The sequence below is a fragment of the Alexandromys fortis genome, unplaced genomic scaffold, assembly GCF_014885135.2.
Source record: "Alexandromys fortis isolate MF-2015 unplaced genomic scaffold, M_Fortis_MF-2015_v1.1 scaffold_253, whole genome shotgun sequence".
Lineage (NCBI taxonomy): Eukaryota > Metazoa > Chordata > Mammalia > Rodentia > Cricetidae > Alexandromys > Alexandromys fortis.
The window spans coordinates 394,582-418,889 of NW_026068124.1; the positions used below are offsets into that span (position 1 = coordinate 394,582).

The window sequence follows — 24,308 nt, forward strand, 5'->3', positions numbered from 1 at the left end:
GCCTGCCTCTGCCTCTGGGGTGCTGAGATTAAAGGTGTGTGCCACCACCGTCAGATCCTCAGCTCTCTGAAGGCTAACATACCCTCCAGCACCCTCAACAGTTTCTGTATTGTGCTGACTGAGTGAAGCCCCACTTTGAGATGAAAGCCCGATGAAGGCAAGATCTTAACTGCTCCCTTCACAGACTGATTGCTAACACCCAGGACAGTACATAGCAATGATATATGTGCGCGCGCACGCGTACACGCACACGCACACACGCACACACACACACGATGAATGAGTACCTCTATTCATTCTGTTCCCTATGTTCATCCTGAGTAACTCCCAAGTATTTGCCCTGAAGCTCTCTGGGGGATGAATATCATATAAGATTATTAAGAACTTTCCAAGCTTCCTAACATGAAGTGTTGACTTTGGGGGCCATTTAATGCATTCAGAACCTGGGATGCATATGGAGTTTGCTCCATCCCTAATTTCCACCCTTTCAGTTATGAAATGCTGGTGTACCTGGGCCAGACAGCGGGCTTACAGCCCGCCTTCTCAAGTACCCCCTCCTGAGCCTCTCAGGCTGCTCCCCACCTTCTGGGCTGCCACGTGCTGGCTTCTGGGGACCACCTGCCATATGTTCCATTCCAGCTCTAAACTGCATGTTAATTGTTCTGAATGAGCAGCTCCAGCTGGAAAAGCAGGCAGGCCGATTACAGACCTTAAGATAACACCCAGCTTCCCGTAAGTCAGGGGATTTCCAGCGAAGGAGACTGGAAAGCCTTCAAGGCCAGAATGGAGCGAGACGGAGCTCCAGGAAGGAAGTCTGCTGTCTAGGACATCACTGCTCCTTGGTCTCTACCCAAGGAGACCTATTTTAAGGCCACCACACCTGAAGCCCTCACCTCACCATAGAGGGCCCCTCTAGATTTCTGCTACATCCTGTATTCTCAAAGAAGACTCCTGGGATTCACCTTTACTGTGGCTCAGTGACTTTCTTTCTATCCGTGTGAGTCACTTGTATCTATGGGAGGGAAAGGAAGGACAGGAGAGATAGAGGGGGAGACAGTCTTGCAGTGGGATGAGAAGGTAACAGATAAATACATTAAATAGAATGTCTTTCTTACAAATGATGTATTTTTCAGTAATATGAGGGGTGTCTTTACACCCACACACCCACACACACCCACACCCACATCCACACCCACACACACACACACACACACTTTTACAGGGAGTTGAGACCAAAGCTCTATGTGTAGTCTTGGTTGTCTTGTTACTCCCTCCCTATGAGGACCAGGCTCCCCTCGAACGCCTGCCTCTACCTCCTGAATGCTGGGACTAGAGATGTGCACCATCGTGCTTGGCCATCTTTATTTTAATAAATGTGTTTATTATTGCAGGGGTCCAGAGAGTGTTATATTTGTGGGGTCAGTGTTCTCCTTACACCTTCATGAGGGTCCCAGGGATTGAACTAAGATCGTCAGGCTTGTGCAACAAGACCCTGTTTTCTGCTTGCAACAGGACCTGCCTCAGACTCCCAGGTGCAACAGCGTCCCTAGCCTAGGTAGGGTTCTCTGAATCATTTTCCAAGCACCTGCTAATTTCATCAACAGTTCAGTGATGTAGACACAGCTTTGCTCTCTATTTCTGTGCAAATTTCCTCCACAGAAGAGAAATATTGAAGAGGCAATTTTGACAAAAAGGGACGAAACATATGATGGTGTTATGGGGCCAGGCCATGTGGAGTTGGGAAGATTTCTGAAGGCCATGATTCATGGGGAAAGAAGTTGAGGCAGTGCCCTTGGGAGCTCACCACCCACACACCCACAGCAGTTGAGGCTTCAGACAGGGGAGGATGTACCCCTCCAGCTGTATCCTTCTCTAGCCTGGAGGCTGCCTAGAGCTGCGGCAGGGGGAATCTGGGGCATTGATCAGAAGTTCTGAGTCTGGACCATGGTGTCAGCTTTGCCACCAATTAGCTGTGTAACCCCAGGTATACCACACTGCCTGTCCCCCCACTGTAGAAACAAGGGCACTGAAAATCTTGCTCTACAGCATCCTTGGGGTGACCGGAGGAGCCTAAGAAACATAAATGGGAAAAGGCTCTGAGACTGAAAAGCAGAGTAAGCTCAAAAGTAAGAAATTTAAGTTGAATTTCTTTCCAGGGATTGGAGTATCTCCTAACCAGCGGAGGTTAAGGTTCTGGCGGATGCTGGAGACTGCCTGTGTAACTGGAAGTTTCTCACCTGGCTCTCGGCAGGCAGAACTGCTAAGGAAATGGCTGGCTCCCTTTAAACCAGATGGTCTGAAACAGGGTCCCCTCCTCCTTCTCCCTCTGGAGGTGGGGGTCAGGAAGGACAGACAGGAACGGAATGTTTACTGTGTGGGGGTTCAGATTGCAGCTGTACCCAGGGACTCCACAGAACTCTCAGCACATCTCAGAGATTCCCTGTGTTTTCTGACTTTCCAGGAGGGCATGGAGTGGGGGACTTAGAACGGCCCTTTGCGATAGTTTCTGGCCTGAGAATCGGGTGCTGGAGATATCTGAGAAGATGACTCTGATAACGCAGTGGAGCTGGAGACAGCAACAGTCCCGCGGCCTGCCGCAAGCAACCTCCTTGACTTCACCCGCACCCCCCCACCACCACTGGAATACAGAATGGTCAACACTTCCCTAACCCAGGCTCCCTCCAACCAAGAAGGGCAGTGGAGAATAAGCCAGAAATTTAAATTTTCCCTGGAGGCTTGCACAATTAGTCAAGCTACAAGCTTAGCCATGCTGTAGATGGCAAGGCGGGGGTGGGGGGTGGGAGTGGGCATCTGTGGTCCGTAGGTACCATAGGTGGAGCCTCATACCTCTATCGACACCAAAGGGTGCTACCAGCAGGTCTCTGATTAGAATGACCTCACTACTTAGCGGGTGGTGAGGGGTAGGGATAGCTCATGGCCAGAAGTGACCAGTCCTCTGCATCTCTCAAGCCTCAGCCTTCTAGGTCTGGAGACCAAATGTGGTTTTTCCAGTTATGTCATCCCTGCTGTGCTTTTCTTGCCTGCAATGCTCTTGGTCCACTCCTTGCCAGTGGAGTGTCTACTTCAAGGTCCAGCTCTGATGTCATTTTCTCTGTGAGTGCTCCCTGGATGTCCTCCAGGCAGCACAGCCACCCCCAGCTCTGGACTCCTCTGGCAGGCAAAAGAGCCATGTCTACATTGCCAAGACGGCTCTTAGATCGTCATCAGATAAGCAGCGTCAGGTTCCAAGCTCCTTGTAGAGTGGTCTGCTCTCTTTGCGCACAGAGCTTGCGCTCAGAGCTTGCGCACAGTAGGTACTTAGTAAATGTTGACTCAGAGGGCAGTGCATCCTTTCCTGGCTTCAAGAAATCAACACCCAGCAAATGAGGACCGGAGAGATGGCTGGACTTCCTGAAGGTTGTCCTGGGCAAGCACGATCTTTCCAAATGGCCTCTCACTGTCTGCCTTGTACCCAAACCCTGAGTCTACCCAACCCAAACTGTTTTCTTATCGACGATGAGACAATAGATGATCTTTTGACATTTCCAAGGCTGTTTGGAAGAGGGAAAGATAATATGTAATAAATTCATATACTTCTGTGTGTTTCTTGGCTCTGGCAGCTAAAATTTCCATCTCTTTATGCAGGAGTCCTGGGGAGCTGAAATCCTTGATAATGCCAAACAATTCAACACTTTACACTCTCTTTACTCTGTCTGCACCACGGAAAAATATCGACTTGATGCTGCCAGCTGTGGGAAGTGAGATGCCATATCCTTTCTGCATGCAGAAGTCTATTCCCATTTGCAGGGTGAGAGTTTGGATCCTGAGTTTGATCGAGGCAAAGCAAAGGGCAGCCTGGTACTCCTTGCCCCTGGGTCCACGGGCTGCAGGGTGTTGCACACCCGAGACTATCTCTCTGCCCTTCTGCAGGCGCTGCTCCGTTCTCCCGCAGAGGCTCCAGCAGCAGCAGATCAGAACCTCTGATCTGAGTTGCAAACAGCACTTCCTGAGCTTAGCGTCAGCCAGGGCCCTGGAGGTTACAAAGCTGCTGCCTTCCAGCTCAGACTCTCAGCTTGGGACAACACATTTCAGCCCTGGGGCTGACATAAGCATGCATTACCAGCACCTTTGTTTCCTAGAAGAGGAAGCTGGGGACAAAGACCTAGACTTGCCCCAAGCCACACTGCAATCTTGTTAGCTCTTAGAGCCCCTTCTTCCAACACCTAGCTGAGAAATTTACCTATTTGTCTAATCACCTTTGAGTCTTGAACAAATATTAAATGCCTGTGATATGTCAGGCATTGTGTTCAGGCCCAGGAAGCTTTCTGAGAGTCCGGGGAGCTCAGCTTTCAGGGATCCTACAGAGACAAAGTGCAGAGCTCTTTCTGTTTGGATGAGGGGAAGTTACTGGGGCAAACAAAATCTGGCTCCTGTCGGCATTTTCAAATCCCTCTCCCCCCCTCAGCAGCCGTTTCCTTCCCAAGTCTTATGCGTGCACACATTAACCTGCATTTCAGGCACCCTGGAATACATTGAACACCTGGAGGCTCTGTTTAGTAATGTATCTTCTCTCCCTTTCCTTTCGTAGTGGTAAGATTGTGAGTTTAGGTTTAAATATCGGCTCTAATGCTAGTTGGAGAACTGTGGTAAGTTCCTTAGCCTGTCTGTGCTTCCTTGGCTTCATATTTAAAATGGAGGTACTGATAATGCTATATAATAGTAAGTGGAATAATACAAGAATGTGTTTAGCATGGTACCAAGTGCATGGTATTAAAATATTCTAGCTTCTGGGCCGGAGAGATGGTGCAGCAGGTAAAGGCACTTGCTGCCAACCCCAAAAAATGTTGTACAAGGAGAGAACTGATTTCTACAAGATGACCTCTGACCTCCACATGTGCATGATTACACCTCCCACCCCGCCCCAATAAATGAATGTTATAAATCTTTTTAAAAAGATACTAGCTGCTGCTGTTAATTAATTAATTAATTATGCCATGTTGGGAATGAACCCCGGGCCTTGTATGTGTTAGCCAAAAACTCTACTACTAAGCCAAACCCACAGCTTATTATAATTCTAATGGGAAGTGTCCAAAGGAAGAATGAAACGGACTGGGCAAAGAAGAATCTCCTGCCTTACACTAGTCCAGCTTGGTTGCCTCCAAAGATGCCATTCCGTACTTGGGGTGTGAGCCACTCTCTCTGGTCTCCTTTCTGTTCCTATTCCTTCTCTATCTCCACAGTATATGGCTGGTGACTCCACAGCTCAGAACCAGCTGCCAGTTGACATCCGGTGCCTTCCTGAAGAGAGAGCAAGGCAGGGAGTGGGAGAGGGCCCTTAACCCTGAACCTAGGGTTTGGTGGAGTGTCAGCCCTCTGTGGAGAAAGAGAGTCATCTGCCTCCTGGGCCTGCAGCCAGCTCATCGCCAGCTCAGCACTATGAAGACAGTTCAGAAACCAGAGGAGAGGTTAAAACCGGTCTCGCTGAACATAGTGGACAATGAGGACTACTGAGACCTCAAGAACAATGGCAATGGGTTTTTGATCCTACTGTACCTATTGGTTTCGTGGGAGCCTAGGCAGTTTCGTGGATGCTCACCTTACTAGACCTGGATGGAGGTGGGTGGTCCTTGGACTTCCCACAGGGCAGGGAACCCTGATTGCTCTTTGGGCTGACGAGGGGGGGGGACTTGATTGGGGGAGGGGGAGGGAAAGGGGAGGCGGCGGTGGGGAAGAGACATAAATCTTTAATAAATAAATAAATTAAAAAAAAAAAGAAACCAGAGGAGAGAACAAAAAAGACCTTCTGGGTGTATGCCACAGCTTTTAGGGAGCCCCTTGCTCTCTTCAGGGTCGGGCCCTGAGACCAGGAAACAGAAGGTCCATACAGGAAGATCCTCCCATTCCAAGAAGGGGTTAAGGAGGCCAGTCAGGACAGTAACCAGCATTTTACCAGTGGCATTTGTAAAAAAATGCACATCCCCAATCAAAGGATCCACAGTAGCCCTTTGAGGCCAGCATGACCATTATTGTTAACTGTTTAACTGATGACTAGGTTGGGGCCCAGAGATGCGGCACAGCATGCCCAAGGTCCTGAGTAGGTAAGGGCAGCAGGACCCAAGCTTCCTTATCCTGATTCCTAGGCAAGCCCACCTTCATTCTGCCAGCAGCTCTCCCAGGGACCTTGATCATCTCTGTTTCACAGGACGAGAGCTGAGGGACTCATCCAAAGTAGCTCACACATCTTACGCCAAAGAAGGCAAGAAACAAAACAAAAACCAGAACCAAACAAAAGGAGTGGCACGGTCTGACTGGTTGTGACTGAGTGTGCCCCCACACGAGTTAGCAGCACTTGCTTGCACTCTGATAAGATAGTGCTAGCTGGCCAGACCAGGTCTGAAAAAGGGACAGAAAAGGACTAACCTACAGGCAACCCACATGGGTTGAAAAACCCTGAGAATGTGTCAAAGGTCAAGAATTGTAATCTGAGACCAAAAGTTGGAGCTTCTAACAGCCCTAAAGCTCAACTTTCATTCATCCATCCGCTCATTATTATTTCACTCTGATAACAGGTCCCAATCTCTGCTTTCACTTATTCATCCATCCATCATTCTTTCGCGCTAATTAAAATTGTTTGATACATGCTGTTCTTCCCACTGCTCAGAACATAGGACACGGAGACCTGTCTGTACCTGACCCAGGCTCCCCACTTGTAGGAACTGAGGGCACTGGGGAAGAAACAACTGTATTCTGTCAAGCTCCGAGCCAAGTCAACCCCTCCAGCTGTTACAGCACAGCTCGGCTTCCTTGCAGCTTGAGCCTCCCGATCAGTGAACTCCAGGGTTGAAAGTGAAGTTGACCCAGGTATGTAGTGAGGGAAGGGGTACCACATCCTCAGCTCCATGGCCCAATGTGATGCTCCTGAGGTGCACAAGCAGCCTCCAGCCCAGGAGACAAGCTAGCTGACAGGCTTGTCTCTCAGCAGGATGCATGCTTGCTTCTCCAGATGCCTGCAGTCCAACATCTGTCTCCGCTGGTATCTCCAGCACCAAGGTACCCTTCCATCTGTTTCCTTAATGCCAGCTTCCGAGGGGCACCCTGCAGCCACTCACTCTGGCCTCTTTTGACTTACTATCCTTCAACTGCCTTCACTATACCTGGGTCCTCCTAAACCTGCAGCGCCCTCTCCCCTAGCACAGTTCCATCCAACAATCATGTCTCTTATTTCCACGTGGCAGGTCCTATGGTGTCACATACCAGCAAGAGCAAAGGTGATTAAGGCTGTTGTCCTTTGGGGGGGGGGTACCGTGGATCAGGAGTCACAGAAGGTGACAACGAGCAGACCTATGAGGAGGGAAACATGGGGCCCAAGGACAGGCACAAGGTTCAGCCAGGATGAAGAAAGGACCGGGCTGATCCTCAACAAATAAAAATAGCGAGGGGTGAGAGGAGAGTGTTCTAGACAGAGGAAACAGTATTTGTAAAGGCAGCAATAGCACCACACAGCAGGAACAATGAGTTTAACTTGAAGGACAGCTCAGCATGAGGCTGCCAAGGCTAGAAGGGTCCGATACACCAAGCTCAAGAGCTAAGCTTTTTTCCTACCAGGAACAACTTGCTTTTTGTTTTTCAAGACAGGATTTCTCTGAGTAACAATCCCAGCTGTCCTGAAACTAGCTCTGTAGACCAGGCTGGCCTAGATAGAACTCATAGAGATCCAGAAGCCTGCCTCTGCTTCCTGAGTGCTGGTATTAAAGGCATGTGCCACCACCGCCCAGCAACAACTTGGTTTTTAATACACAGAATGAGTTCCTTCAGTTCAAGAGCCTGCTTGGACTCAGCCCCACACCAGCACTGGGAATGAGCCCCAGGACCCATGAACAGTAGGCGAGCACTCCTCCCCAACTGTGCATCCCCAGTTTCTTCTCGGGACTCCTTCCTTTGTTATAGTGCCACTCACTCGGCTAAAAATTCTCACCTAACTGGAGCTGCCCCCACCGCATGGAGAGGAGGACTTGTTCTCCATCCAAGTTTAGATCTCCAGAAACAGGAGATACTAGGTGCCCAATAACTAGTCCACCCTTGAACGAATGAGCTCAAACTGGAGTCGATTTGCTTGCCTCCGGATGTCTGCCTCCATCCTAAGCTCTCTGTTTAGACTGACCTGAAACTCTGTTTCCTCCTCTATACGGGAGGAAGCACAGCTCAGCCGGCCTGGCACTTCGCTGGTTTGCATTCGCAGATGCAATTACTGAGGGATGGAAATGGTAGTTTGTTGCTGACCTGTGCCAGGTGTCAGGGCTACAGCCTAATGGTTATCAGGTTATGTCTGCACTGAACACGCACACACTTTCTCTTGTCCTTAGTCCCTAAACAGTACTGCAGAATGACTCCTTACACGGCATTTACATTGTGTTAGGTTTGGTAAAGAACCTGGAGTTGATTTAAGGTACACTGGAGGATGTGTGTAGTTTATATGCAAATGTTGTCACATTTTTCTTAAGAGACTTGAGCATCTGTTGACTTTGGTACCGGAGGGAAGTCCTGGAATCCATCCCCCATGGACACTCATGGACAACTGTGCTCCGAGGATTACTGAGAAGGGTAACAATATTAGTGAAAATGCTTAAGGCACTACTTAGCACGCAATAAACACCCCTGTGTTGGTTCCCCTTCTCTTTCATTTACCTGGGGCTTATTAATTACCTACTAATTGCTAGGCACTGTTCTAGGCACCATGTTCAAAGCAGCAAATTAAACCAACTCCCTGGTTTCACAGGACAGACTTCGAACCGGAGGAGGCAGATCATAAACAGGCAAATGCAGAGAAGAGCCAAGAAGGTAGGTTACAGTGTTAAGGGCAGGAGCAGGGGTACAATCTGCTTCTCTATACATGCAGTCATAGAAGCTGTTTGGTTAAATGACAATTGAACAGACTCAAGTGACCTATGTGTGTCCCCAGAGGAAGCATGTCTTAGGTGCAGGGACGGGGGAGGGGAGGACACAGCTCCAGCAAGCACTGGAGAAGCAGTGGACTAGGCAGGAATCTGGATCATCTAAGGCCCTGTGAGTCGTGGGGGAGGCTCCGAGTGTTTGCTCTGCAGGAAATCCTCTTGAGGGCTTTTCAGCCGTGGAGTGACATGACCTGACTGACTGTCATTTTAAATGGAGACTCTGGCAGCTGGGTGTAGCACTGACTGAAAGGGAAGGGGAAAGTGGGGTGAGAGGTTAGGAGGCTACAGCCATAATCCAGGCAGGGGACAGCAGGAAGTGGAGCTAGCAGGGTGGGCAGGAGCGTGGGGGCGTGTCACATCTGATGAGCTTTCTGAAGACGTGGTTGGGGAGTAGGAGAAGAAAAAGAGCTGGGACAACCCCAGTGGGTGTACTCCACCTCTGACTGTCCCCCCAGTCCTCCCTTCACAGACCTCAGTGACTGGAAGCATTGATTTGCCCTTTACCGAACAGCAAAGACTGCCTTCCATGCACTGCCTGGTATGGGGGTGGAGAGAACAAAAGAACATTCTCAGAGAGCTTTTAAACATATCAGACAGGAAGAACTGCACATATAATGAGGAAAGCGCACAGAAAACCCATCTATGAGGGAATAACCCGGCAGAAGCCGAGCGCCAACACACAGCAGACAAGAAAGGGCTGGGCTAGGGTGCGACTCAGCAGCTGGGGCAGCAGCCGGCACCTCACATTTGTGAGGCCCTGAGTTCAATGTTGAGCATTGAATGAAAGACAAAGAAGGGGTTAGGAGAACCTTCCAGAAGGGGGCAATTCATGGCGACTCAGGTTCAGACACTTCTTTGAAGGTCACATTCTTGGCAAATTCAGTGAAGTGACTTTGTCTCAAACTTCACTGAGCTCATTGTCACATGCTGATGCTAGGATCTGCAGCCTTCTTCCACATGACCCCCCTCCCTAAGCTTCCTTACAAGCCTTGTTTCCCACTGCGTGTGTCCTATCCTCAGACCACTGTGTCACCCAAGGGACACACCTGAGTCCTCAGTGCACTCCTTGGTGCTGAGAGCTGTGTACAAGCAGACACATATAGACATGTGTACACACAAGTATATGTGCACACACACTTTCACCTACATTTACACACACATCCTAACTCATGTGAAAGCATGACTCTCACACCCATGTTTTTAGGGCTAACCACTCTCCCAAGGACTTCCATCTCAAGTGGACATATCCTTTGTATGTTGGCGACATCATGGTTGTCCCAACACCAGCTTTAAGCCCTAGAGTTAACTGTACCGTGATCTCGTGAGTAATATTGGCATCCCATGGTCCTGATCTTCCTTTGCTGTTTTGCCAATCTTCCTGATTGATCTGAGTAAACTTCACTCTGCTCAAAACTGAAGGCTCTGACTGGTTCCTCACTCGTAACAAGACAGAGCTCTGGTTTCTCACCCAGACTTTTCTTTCTCCCCCTCATCCTGTCTCATTCCTCATTCTTAGAAGACCCCAACGTTGTACCCACGATACATGGAGAGCCAGCAGTTCTGGACAGATCGAGCTGTGTCAGTTCTTCCTCACATAACCCCCATGACAGTCTTGAAAGGTAAACCTGGACCTGCTCGCTCTGGAGACGAAGAGATGGATTCTTGATTAGATTGACACCTGGCAAGTTCCAGGGCTGGTGGACAGCCCCTTCTACTCTCACACCTACCCCTATTCCGCCTTGAACATTGTGCCCTGCTTTCACTTTCTCTTCCCACAGAGGAGAGCTGGCTCATGGTCTTCAACTCCAATAGCTTCTCTTGCTATTCCCCCTCCACATCCTGTTCTAGATCCCACCTCCCTACAGCCTTTATATCCCAGACCCCCCCTCCACTAAGCTCAACTTCTTCCAGCACTGCCAATCAGCACTGGCTTCTTCCTGTTAGTGTATGTGGTCCCTTTAGGATGTCTTCCTCAACTCCTGCCCCTACCTTCTCATCTTGCCCTTGTGAACTGTAAGCTCTATGGGAACAGGAACTTCAGTTTTTATGCTTCAGGACTCACCGTTGAATAATGGACAGACTCCATAAAGGATATAGTCCATAAATAAGCCGGGCCATGAAAATCTAGTAACAACTAGTTCCTTACCAGAAGTATTCAAAACAACTTCAAATGGGAATAGCTTGTATTTGTGTTTTATGTGTTTCCTCTAATTAGCATGGAAATCCTTCTCTGAGATTACACATTAAATAGGATAGGGAGGATAGGGAGCTTTGTGATGTAAGAAAAATATTGTTATAGCATTAGTGGCGGTGAACTACAGAGCCCAGCCGAGGGGGCAGCTTCCTTCCTCACATGCAGTTTTCCACTGCTCAGAATGTTCTGGAACATTCCATAAAAAAAAAAAAAAACCTTCCTTTAATCAATGTTGGGGAAAACAAGATTAAAGGTAATATTCCTGGCCATCTTAAAGACATTCAAGTAAGAAATAAAAGGGAGATGGGAGAGGTAGCCACCCCACTGAGGAGAGAGAAGAAAAGAGAGGAAGAAAGGGGAGAGAAAGGAGGGGAGAAGGGGAAGAGAGCTTTACTCATAATTGTGATCTTATGAGGATGAATTCTTCCTAGAGTTTAGAAAGACAAGATTTACAAAAGACAAGCAAGGATATTTTGGGGAGAGTTTTGAACAGTAACAACATGGTGCCCAGAGGGAAAGGGCTCAAGATACAAGACCAGGGCTTCTGTACAGGAAAGCAAGGAAATAGATAGTTGAAAAGGAAGAAACTCAGCTGGGTGGTGGTGGCACAAGCCTTTAATCCCAGCACTTGGGAAGTAGAGGCAGGTGGATCTCTTGTTCAAGGCCGCCCTGGTCTACAGAATGAGCTCCAGGATGGTGAAACCCTGTCTCAGGGGAAAAACAAAAAGAGGAAAAAACTCAGGTAACACCCAACACGTGGTGAGTACCTCAGAGACTCAAGAACCTCTCTCTACTCCAAAGCCCTGAGAGACAGTATGAGGAACTAGAGGGAGGAAGAGCACCATTCAATGCCACTTATCTGCCCACTTATGACACAGTAAAGTAGAAATAAAAAGGTGCTTTACTGAGCAGCCAATTAAAAGCATGTGGAAAGAAACTTAAGCAGCAGAAAATTATATGTGTGTATATGTTACATATGTAAGAAATGTGTATGCAAAGGTATGTATCTGAACTATATGTATATTCATCTTACTTCTGACTGTGGGTCCTCTGTCCTTTCACTTCGCCCCAGAGGCAATCACTGTTATAATCTGTGTCTGCTCCCCCCCAGTAGGTTTTGTTTGTGTGTGTGTGTGTGTGTGTGTGTGTGTGTGTGTGTGTGTGTGTAGGGATGTTGGGTAGCCAGGTACTGTTCCTCAAGCACTGCCCACATTTTTCTGCCTTTGGGCAGGGTTTCTCACCGGCCTGTTGCTACTGAGTATGATTCTCTGACAGCCAGCAAGCCCGAGGGATATACTTATGTCTGTCTCCCTAGTGCTGGGGAGTAACCATGTTCAGCTTTTTGATGTGAACTCTCTGGGTAAAAGGGTAGGCAGTTAACCTGATGAGCCACTCTTCAAGTCTGCAAATGTGTTTCTAATGTAAGCATCAGCATCATCTGCAACTTACTTTGTCCTGTCCCCATCCCATCCTCATCCCATCCTCATCTCATCCTCATCCCATCCTCATCCCATCCTCATCCCATCCTCATCCTCATCCTCATCCCATCCCATCCTCATCCTCATCCCATCCTCATCCTATCCTCATCCCATCCTCATCCCATTTTCATCTCATGCTCATCCCATCCTCATCCCATCCCATCCTCATCCTCATCCCATCTTCATCCCATCATCATCCCATCCTCATTCCATCCCATCTTCATCCCATCCCCATCCCATCCATTCCATCCTTATTTCATCCTATCCCTTCTCCACCCCATCCCTGGAACCAAAACCTAATCAAACAACCAAGGAACAATCAGCACCCACTCCTCTACTTTTTGGGTTCTGTTTAACCTAGACTCCCCACTTTCCGGTGTTCCTCAGGGTTGATAAATGTCACAGTCTTGTTGGGGAGAGCTAGTAACAGAGTCCAGGAAAAAAAAGCATGCAGAAAAAGTCCATGCAAAAGCAAGCTCTGCCACTGAGCCACCTCCCTCACCTAGTATCCCCACTCTCGAAAAGATGCCCTTCCTCTCTTTCAGGTCAGTCACTTCTCAGGCATAAGGTGATGTGGACTGTGTGGAAGAGAAACTACAGGCTGCTTATGCTGGCAAAAGGAAGTGGAAAGAAAGCTGTCTTCCTGTGAGTGCTAACTGTACAGGTCCCAGCTGGGCCCCCCCATGGGCCCAGCCTTTCAGGGAGAGTCAAGGATTGAGTCCCATCTGTGCAGGACACAACATGAGCATCCAGAATCCACATGGCTGCACAAAGAAGTCTGTGAACCTGGACCAAAGAATCAGCACCCTTAGCAGACCAGGCTTCTGAGCACTGTGCCCAAGGCAGGGGTCCAGTGGGGGCTGGCTGTCTCCTGCTGCTGTCACTGCTACCACCAGAGAGCCTGTCATTCAAGCTTTGTCCCCAGTTTTCTGCTTTACATGTACAAATAATCGCTGTCAGGGGCACGAGCCCCAGAGAGCAATAATAGATTCTGTAGTAGCAGATGCAGGAAATAAAAACAAAAATGAAACACACCAGCCTGGCAGAACTCGATGCCGGGAGGAGTCCTGGGGGAGCAAGACCTGCTGGGTATGCAGACCTGAGAGGAGACAGCAGTAAAGTATCGACTGCTGTGGGTCTCTTGTAAAAGTCAGTAGAGGGTGTTTTGTAAAATTGGGGTAATAATATACAGACATATCACTCTGAATGTGCCTGATCTCCTCTGATCTCAGCTAAGCAGGGTGAGGCCTGGCAGTACGTGGATGGGAGACTGCCTGAGAATACTGACTGCCGTGGTTTCCTGGTCATGACTGTACACCATGCCAACCTTTAATCTCAATACTTCGGAGGCAGAGGCAGGCAGATCTCTGAGTTCAGAGGTCATCCTGGTCTACAGAGTGAGTTCTAGGACAGCGAGGGCTATATGGAGAAACCCTGTCTCAAAAACCAAAACCAAAACAAAAGAAGAAACTGTGGTAACACACATATAAAACAAACATGTCAGCGTAACCATTTTAAAGCACACAATTCACTGCCACAATGGCATTCACACTGCTGCGCAAACGTCACCAGTACCTTAATAGTCTTCTGTCACCCCAGCAGAAACGCTGTGCCTTTTTAAAGCGATAACAACCCATTCTCACCTGCTCCAGTCCTCTGCAACCGCAATTTTCTCCCCGGTTGATGACTTTTCTAACTGAACCGTTCATAAAATGGAATCATACAGTATTTGTCATTTTAAGTTTTATTTTCATTAGTACCATGTTTCTAAGGTTCATCCATGTTGTAGCATGTGCCAGAGTGGCATTCCTTTTTTTGTGGCAGAATAATATTCCATTGGATGGTAATGAACATCCATAAGTGGATGAAGACTTGGTTATTTTTAGAATTTAATCAATCAATATGAAAATACAGTCATAATCAAGGCAAGTGCAAATACATGTTTGAGTATGTAAGAGGAGAACGGTTAGCTCAACTGGTAATTCTCTGACATGAGGATCCTGTGTGTGGCTACCTTATGATTTATGAGAATGGTTCAGTCTCTGCTCAAAAGACAGAGTGCTGCGCACAGTGGTTTTAAGAGGCCACACAACATCTTTGTCTGCTCTGGAATGGGTACAAAGAGCACCAGGAACCTTAGGAGAAATACTCCCCTGGCTCTCTAAGTTTGCTTCCTAGTGTGTTCATGCATACTTGGGAAATGGTCCACCATAAACTTGCACTCCAGAAGACAGCTATCCTTAAGCTCCACTTACTGCTTCTGATGGGTGTCGCCTGCTCTAAGTCTCTTGACCTGTTCTGTCTACTGTACCATCCTGCCAGAACCAGGTTTGGCAAAGTGGGATCCCTCAAGGCAGAAAGTGGGTATGGCATCCTTGGTGCTTAACTCTGCCATCACCAGGGCGGTGGTGTTAGGGCATCATCCCCCGTATCTGCACCCTCTGCCAGGCATGCCCTCCTCCCATCAGACTCCTGTGGTTAGCTCCTGCCTACTCCCTAGGCTCAGTTTGGGTGTCACTCTGTATTGTTTCCTTGATGGAGTGGGGTAGCCACCTCTGGCTCCCACAGTGCTTCCCAAATTCTTTCTGGAGGCTCTTATCAGCCACTTCTTGTTTTCAGGTTACTGACCTATTATCCTACCACATTTTCAACATAATGAGAGCATAGAATGAGCGTCTTATCTCTGCATCCCTAGCCCTAGAACAAGCCCAGCGCATTGAATGAATAGATGAATGAGAATAAAGAATGAATGAACCACGTTGCTTAATGAATGTCTATTGGATGAATGGGTGCATGAATGGATGGGGTCCCCGGGACTGCAATGTGCCCGGTACATAGACTTGGCCTACAGCCAAGCCCTCATTCATTCATCCATTCATTTCTTCAGAACAATCACTTCTATGTGTCAGTCTCTGTAAGGTGCTGGGGCTCCAATGCCAGTGAGATCCGGGTTCTGTTAGCAGGAAACCCACCAAAGAGTAGATGTAGGCAGAAGTAAACAAGAAGTCTACCCCAAATGACTCCACTGCCCCAGCAGCTCACAGGGACTTGCATCACATCAAAAGACCAAACAGGGCTTCTCAGCTCCACCAGTTGCTGGGCACAGCTGGCTGTGGAAGGAGTGGCCAATTAGCATGCTGCACACACCTGTCGGCGGCTGCGCTGAGGATTTAGGGGTGAGAGAATTAACAATCAGGAGGATTTTTTGGAGCTCCCAGAACCCAGCCCAGCTCACATCAGAGACCTCATTCTCCTTTAGGGATTCATTCGCTCTGCACAGCTGGTTAATTTTTCATCAAGAGGTGGGGGCTGGGGGCTGGGCGAGGGCTCTGATCCTGTATTCTTTCATGCTGGAGATGGGGCGATGGGGCGAGGAACACACAACCTTCTATCCACTTTATTATTATTTTTCTTAGATGAAACAGGAGCAGATTGTGGTTGCCAGGCAAGACCCAGCCCTCGCAACGCTTGCTCTGCCGCTAGCTGATTAACAGTTATTGGGCAAAGGATAAAGCATCCAGCAGGCTCAGGCCGCTGGTGAAGGTGCTTACACATTTAATGAGCACCGGATGACACACTAGTGGCGAGCAGGAATTGTTTTAGGGGAGTGATTTAAGGCTCTCATCTTCTGTCCCACCTTTATTCCCTTTTCCACTCAGATCTGGCTAAACTCAGCCCCACTCTGGCCCTGGGTGGCGGCTACTTGCTCTTCCGCGAACACATCCTTCTTCTCTAGGGACTCCAGTCACAACGCCGGGGACACCTGCTACTGTTCAAATCTGACCCAGAACTTGGAAGTTCAGGGCTGACGATAACGTCTGTTTGTTCATCCAGAAGATGAAAAAGAGGAAAAACAAGACAATGACCTCTGAGGTACCAAAGTGTTTCACTTCTGTGGTCTCGCTTGATTCTCATTAAGAACACTTACTGAAGGCCTTCTAGGTGCCCCACATGGAAAGGAACCCCAGGATGGAGTGAGATGAGAACAGGGTGACAAAAACTGCATCATCTGCAGGATGACAGGAGAACCACGTTGCTGGGTGGGAAGAGAGCAGCTAAACACCGTCCCCTGCATGATGTCATCCATGAAGGATGCTCTTTTCCCTCTTTTCTCAAGCGCATCCCAACAGAAATCTCCCATAGGACAATGGAGAGAGTTCACCGCTCTGCAGGGCCCAGGATTGCTGGGGGTACAGCCAGCAGAGCCAAGGACATTCCAGCTGTCCATTCTCGTAGGACCTCTAAGCCTGAGATAACTGAGGGAGATGGATTCAGAGCAGCAGAAAGGTACCAGGCACTTAGGACTTACTGTGTGCTTTGAGTTGTGCTACGTTCCCACAGGCTGTGTGCATGAGATCATCCCCTCTCTGGAAGAAGGCAGTTTTGTTATAGAGACAGAACCTACGGGGGGAGAATCTGATAGATGGTGTACTCTAAACAGCAGGCAGTGAAGCTTATGAACATCCTGGGGATACGGCTAAGATGCAGACTCAGACTCCGGGGTCTGGACTGAGTGGAGACATGCAGCGGCATTTCTCACAGCCTCCTAGTCCATGCTGATGTCACTGGTCCCTGGACCACACTTTCGATAGTGAGGCTCCATCCTGAGATCTCAGAGGAGCCAGCACCCCCCTAAAGACTATGTATGCATGCATGGTTTGCAGTGAGCAGGGGACATAAAGCGTCAAGTAACGATACACAGAGCAGAAGAAAAACAGGCAGTGGTTGTCTTGCTCAAGCATTCTATGGGGTTGACAGGTCATGGGACACTAAGAAAGGATCTTGACAACATGGAAAAACAGACTCAAGCCTGGGAGCCAGAGACAGTCTCTAGCCCTGACCGTATGACCTTGGAGTAGCCACTTCCTCAATCCAGAAGTGTTTACAAGGAATCCAATGATTCTCGACCTGGGCAGCGTATGAGAACATCTGGGAAACTTTTCAAATAACAAGAGCCTGGCCCTCTTCCCAAGGGTTTTATGTAGTGGTCTGGGGTAGAGCTCAGGCCCAGGTAGCTTTGAAAAGCTCATGTGTATCCTGGGCCCAGAACTATCCTGCTAGACAACTGACCTCTGAGGTCCGGCTTAACTTCCTCATCTTTTCATACAGACAGTGAGGGCCAGGAGTCCTGGCTTCTGTTCCTGGGCATGCGGCCTGGAGCAAAACACAAGATCAGAGAACCTCTAAGAAAACCTCCTCCGCTGTGCCAGAAGTCTGAGCAGGGCTGTGGAGGAGGCCAGGTGGAGGGGCCTCCCTGCCCATCTGGTTCCCATTAATCTCCAGGCATGTTTCACATCCCTGGCAGGTACTTGGAGCTGGGAACAGCCCCCTGGGTGGCCCTCAGCCGGGCCCTTTCAAGCCAAGCCCTGCTGACAAGCTACAGGGCTCTGTGAGGCCCTCCTGGCTTCCAGTCACCGTCCTGTCTTCTCTTGGGGATAAAAATCCCCTAACAAATAAGAAACCAAAGGAGGCAGGCCCAGGAGCCTGGCTTCTCTTTCATTAGCAGTCTGTCACAGAGCGTGAAGGACTCCGATAAATTCTGCCGCTCAGCAGCTGCCGAGGAGACCCGGGAGGAAGAAGATTCATTTGCTCCCTCAGAAGACTGAGTCTTCAGGAATTTCCAATTCCTTTCCTCCCCCACCTACTCAGCTAGGAATTAGTCCAAAGCCACGTGTTGTCCAAGGTCAGCCTGGAGATATCCAGACTTGGGGGGCTGGATGGAGTCACAGGCTGACTGAAGGAGGCATGGGCCTGGGAAAAGGCTCAGGTCCTGAGCACCCCTTCTCTCCTGCAGACACAGGCACGAGGAGTTTAACTCCTCTGTTTAATGATGACTGTGTCCTTCCCCAGGGCGGGAACCACAGCAGCTTTATGTAGCTCCTTGGTGTGAGTTGCTCCAGCAGCCTCAAGTTTGCCAGGTCCGGTTGGTGGAGGTGCATGGGTAGATTACTTGCCTGGAGACTGCCTTGACTGGACCCTTCCCAAAGCCTTGCTGGGATCCCCCTCATCCACAATCTGCTCTGTAAAGAAGGCATGGTGCTGTTCTTGGGTCTGGGCTCCAGAGTGAGGTGAGCCCCAGTGTCATCATCTCCTACGCTGTGTGACTTTGACTAAGCTAATGAACCTTTGTGCCTCCCATCTATAAAATGGGAATAATAAAATGTGTACCTCATAAAGTTATTATTGCCATCTCCTGAGAGAGAGAGAAAAGCTCCTCTCCTGGCCTGGCAAGCTCCCAGGCAGCAGGAAGCGTAGAAGTGCTTGCTCCAGAGTCCACACAGCACGTGTGTTCCCAGATGAAAGCAGCAATGGGGTCCTCCCTCTCGGGAAGGGACAAGGAGAACTCATACTGTGGTCTGAGGACACACAGTGTGTGCTGTCCTTAAACGCTGATCAGGCATCTCCGGGAGGCGCTGGTCAAGCAGCAACACCAGCCCCCTAGAACATGAGGATGGTCCAAGCTCCCGTGGCTACAGACGTCTCTAAAGTTAGAAGTCAAGGCCAGATGCTCAAGGAACTGTGTGAAAGGGAGGAAGGTGCCCATTCAAAGCTCAGCCCTGGTCACAGTCCCACCAATCTTGGTGGCCTGAACCTGGGAGGACCAGCAGGGTCCAGGCAGACAACGGCTGACAGTAGGAGCTGGTGTTGAGGACTCCTTTTCCCTACAGCCTCAGTAGGCAGCAAGGAGAGGAGGTCTGTGTAAGCTCAGGAAATAGCATGGTACCCACCAGCTAGTGCTTGTAGATTAGATGCTAAAACTTAAAAACAGTGAGCAAAAATCCATTTCTGGGTCAGCAAGATAGTTCATTGGGTAGAGGTGTTTGCTGCCAGACCCAGCAACCTGACTTCAAAACCTGAGACCCATGTGGCGGAAGGAAAAAAACAAAATAACAAAAAACAAAACAAACAAAAAATTCCTGCAAGTCTCGTGTGTGTGTGTGTGTGTGTGTGTGTGTGTGTCTTTGCGTGCTCACACAAGCACTGGAAACTCCTTGAACTGGAGCTAAAGGCAGTTATGAGTCACCCAGCATGGGTGCTCAGATCTGAACTCAAGTCCTCCCCAAGAGCGATGCTCACTCTTAACTACTAAGCCACCTCTCCAGCCCTGGGGAAACATTTTATGTTCCAATAGGATTCTTTGCTTCACTTTTTTCTTTTCTTTATTTCTTCCTTTTGTTCTTTCTTTCTTTTGTTCTTTCTTTTTCTTTTTAATGTTGTGTATAAATGTTTTGCTTGCAAGTCTAAGTATCACGTGTATGGAGATCCCACAGAGGGCAGAAGACGGCAATCAGGTCCCCTGGGATTTGAGTTACAGACAGTTGTGAACCTCTGTGTGGGTGCCAGGAATCCAGCCTGGGTCCTCTGGAAGAGAGCAAGTGCTCTTAACTTCTGAGCCAATCCTCCAGCCTGAATTCTTTACTTTTCAATGGCTTCCTAATAGTTTTAAGGCATGTTTTGGCTTTTTACAATTTAATTTTCGACTAATTTGATTTTTAAAGATGCGAGTATTTGGAATTCCAAATATAGGAGGGTCTCAGGTTTTTGATACCTGCCCACTGCAGGTTTTTTGCTTTGTTTTTGTTTGTTTGTTTGTTTTATTGTTATTATTTGTTTGATTGATTGGTTAGTTGGTTGGTTTGGGGTTTTTGCCACAGGGTTTCTCTGTGTAGCCTCGGCTGTCCCGGAATTTACTCTTAGGCCAGGCTGACCTTGAACTCAGAGATTTGCCTGCCTTTGCTTTCGGAGTGCTGAGATTGAAGACATGTGCCACCACCGCCCAGCTTTGAGGTCAGCACTGTAGCCCAGCATCTGTTTTCAGTATCCATGCTGCCTAGGTATATCTACCATGAACTGAACATGCATCGTGTGCCTGGCCCTGGGCTGGGGCTTTTCTTGCGATGCTTTAGGAACCTCACCATGCCACAGCCCTCGCTTGTGGCATATCTTCTAAGACCAGTGGTGTGCCGGCTTAACCAGCTCTCTAGAAGGATATTTTCACTATGGTTAGTTTTAAGCTATCAAAGTCAAGTCCCCAAATATGAAGTTGGGAAGAGACTCAGTAGCACATATCACACAGTAGTTCCTCTATATATCTGGTAGGTAGACTGCTTAGGAAGGCAAGAATTTTGAGTATTTATTACCTTTGTTTTAATATAATCTATCTATTATTTTTGTTGCATTTTCAAGACAAGGTCTATGTAGCTCTGGCCATCCTGGAAATCACTGTGCAGACTAGGCTAACCTTGAACTCTGACAACTGAACTGTCCGTTCTCTTAAGCTGCCCCAGCACACTCCCCTGCCTAGAACCCAGCTATTGCTCCCCAACTTCCTGCTGGTTCTCGTGCCACGCAGCAGTAGGAATAACACCAGCTCAGCAAGTGAGGTGCAACAACTATAGGTTGGGCCCTTTATCCCCACCTCACAGACAAGTGTGTAGGTGAAGTGACATGGGAGCTTAAGAGACACCAAGGTTTCGATATTGGATCGAATCTAAGTTTGCTAGCCTCTCACTATGAATGGGAAATGTTTTTCTTTAGTCTAGGCTGTACACGTGTGCGATGCCCTGGGGTAGAGGTTCTCAGGGTTTCTTCTCAGTCTAACATTAGAATCCTAGAGGTCAATAGGACTATTGGCTAAATCCCTGTGTTGGTCTCTGAGGCAGTGGACAAGTCATGCCCCATAGGCCTTGGATCCCCAGCTACAGAGAAAAGGGACAATAATCTGCATGGTCTTGATGGTTCCAGACTCTAAGGCATGATGGGACAGCACGTCTACCCAGAAGTTCTCAAGGGCAAGGAGGAGCCTAGATCCCATCCTCTGACGTGCAGCAGCTTGCTCCCAGATAGGGCGATTTTGTGATTCTCAAAGTAGAGCCCTCCCCCACTAGCCCAGACAGTCCCATAGTGGTGTCATACTGGGCACCTAAGCAGCTGGACCACGAGGTGCCTTCATAGAGGTTGGAGCATTCGGTGATGAGACAGCCAGATGAAGAACGGTTTGAGGAAGGCTGTTCAGAGCCCGGGATGGAGGCCATCAGGGGAAGAGTTGACCTCCAGAAGTCCCTGGTGGAGGTTGGACTTGTGTATTTCCTGAACTAGATTGATTCCAGGCCTGGAATCCATCATTCCCTTCATAATACAAATAATCACCAAACGTGCTCAAGCACTTGGTAGCCTGGATATTCACTCTAGCAATTCTCTGTGTGGACAGTGATTAGACTATCATTATCTTAATGCTTCTTAATTTATCTTTCTGATTAGCAACTTACCATTTTATTTGCAAAAAATAGCCTTCTGCTGGGTGGAAGCCAGCCGAGCACAGCAGCTGCCATTGCTCTGCACTAAATCAGGCCAGGCTTAAGTTGGTTTTCTGGTGATGCTATTTCTTGTGTCTTGGCTGTATCAGGCACCACAATCCATCATGGTTGTTGTTGTGGAGCAAAAGCACACCCCTGGGGGGCCTGTGGGCAGAGAGGTCACCTCTACTCAGTCATAGGGCCCAGGATAAGACACACTCTAGGAAAGGCTCCCAGAGTCTCCGCTCTTGTACTGCTAGTGTGAGGGTGGGGGATGGTACAGGTATGCAATAATATTTGCCATTGAAAAAGCACCCTTTTTAAAGCAATATTTGGGATCTACTATCTCATTTAATTTTCAAAAACACATCTTTATATGCATACCACAATCACTTCTGTTTACCAAGACAAAAAAGGTGGCATATTTGCCCAAGGTCCTAGGGATACGGAGCGGCACAGCTAGTTTTAAGCAAGCTCTCTGTGAACTCTCAGGACCAGAGATCCTCACTGCTGCATTACACGATTTTTTTTCTAGGCAGCAGGAGATGAAATGTTCTCCAGCGAGCATTGCCAGGGTGACTCCAAGAGAGTAGCACCCCTCTGGTTTCTTACACACAGAAGAGCCCTGAGAGCAAGCATCTTTTTATTTGAGCCACAGACAACATTCCCTTTTATTTTTTTTTTAAATTACTTATTTTTTATGTGTATGGGTATTTTGCCTGTGTGTGTGTGTGTGTGTGTGTGTGTGTGTGTGTGTGTGTGTGTGTGTGATATACATTTATGCAGTATCTGCAGGGGCCAGAAAAAGGTGTCAAATTCCCTGGGACTGGAATTACAAATGTTTTTGAACTACCATGTGGGTGCTGAGAATTGAATCCAGGTCCACTGGAATAGCAGCCAGTGTGATTAACTGCTGAGACACCTTTCTGGCCCCATAGATATAATTTTCACATTTTCCGTTCTCTACCACCATGAGGAATTAGTTCCTCCCTTTCAACCCTTTACCAGCTGCCTTGCTCGAGTCATGTGAAATCTTCCTTCTAGCCACCCCTATTGTTCCCCCATATTTTAGCAGATCACACTGTGGTGTGGGAGGTCCTTCTGTCTATGAGGTGCTTTATTTGTTAATGAATAAAGAAGCTGACTTGGTCTGTGATGGGGTAGAATAGAGCTAGGTGGGACGACTAAACTGAATGCTGGGAGAAAGAAGGCAGAGCCGGAAGAAGCCATGTAGCCCAACTGGAGACAGATGCTGGATGCCAGACAGAACTTTACCAGGTAAGCCACAGCCACATAGCAATACACAGATTAATAGAAATGGGTTAACCAAAGATGTAAGAGCTAGCTAGCAATACACTTAAGTGACTGCCAAAGCAATGATTTAAATAATATAGTTTCTGAGTGCTTATTTCAAGTCTTGGCAGCCCGGAACAAAAGAGTGGACTCCTACAACACTGCTTTAGGTTTTTTCCCCCTTCTTCCATCCAGAGGATGTCTTTTATCTTTTTCTGTCCCTGTACCACATAGCACATATCTGCCAAGAAGAGATGCCGTTGTCCCTAAGAGGTCCATCATCATTCCATTTGGATGCTCAGACCCCCTGTTTCCTGTGTTTCAACTGTTCCTGACTCATAGGCTGAACAGGGTGCCTAGACATTCAGGTATATGAGGGAAGGGTAGAGAGTCATGAGTTGATCTCCAAGCTTCAGAATGTCTTTAAGTATTGAGAACATACTGAAGGATCAGGTGGCTGCAATGTTGTGTCTTAACCCCAATCTGAGATCTTGAGGTTATATCTGCTATGCCATTCATTTCCCTGGCCATTGGATATAGCTTTTCTAAGATGGGATTATAGAAATCTGGTCTGTATCATCTAATATGCTAGGTAATAGTCATATGAGGCTATCAACATTAAATGTAAAAGTAATTCAGTCCCACATTTGTCTAGCCTTATTTTAAAGGCTTAGTGATTACATGTAGCAAGCAACTACTAAGCTGGCCAGAATAGCATAAGGACATTCCCATCACCGTGGAAAGTGCTGTTGGACTACCCTCGTCTGAATTCAGTCTACTTGAATGCCTTCATAAGCGAAGTTAGATACCTACAAGGTTCTAATTAAAGCAGACCATGATCTCAATGCTTTTTAAAGTGTGGCGTCAGTACCAGTAACATCACTGAGAGTTTGGAAATACAAATTTTCAGGTCGACAGCAGACCTACTGAATACAGAGGCGAGGCCTACCAATGTATGGGTAATAACCTTCAGGTGATTCTGATGCCCGCCACACACTGAGACAGCTTTGTGTTAGTTACCACAGTTAATACTGCCATGAATCTTATTTCATTTAACCTCAGCATGGCACTGTGAGATTAACAGCATATTCCCATT

At 48.1% G+C, this 24,308-nt stretch overlaps 1 protein-coding gene across 3 annotated transcripts in view; it reads right to left on the reverse strand.

Annotated features, from left to right (window-relative positions):
• The window catches only part of Pknox2 (PBX/knotted 1 homeobox 2), a 270,318-nt gene that overhangs the window by 128,954 nt on the left and 117,056 nt on the right, over positions 1–24,308 (reverse strand). The gene's annotated exons all lie outside the window — the stretch shown is intronic.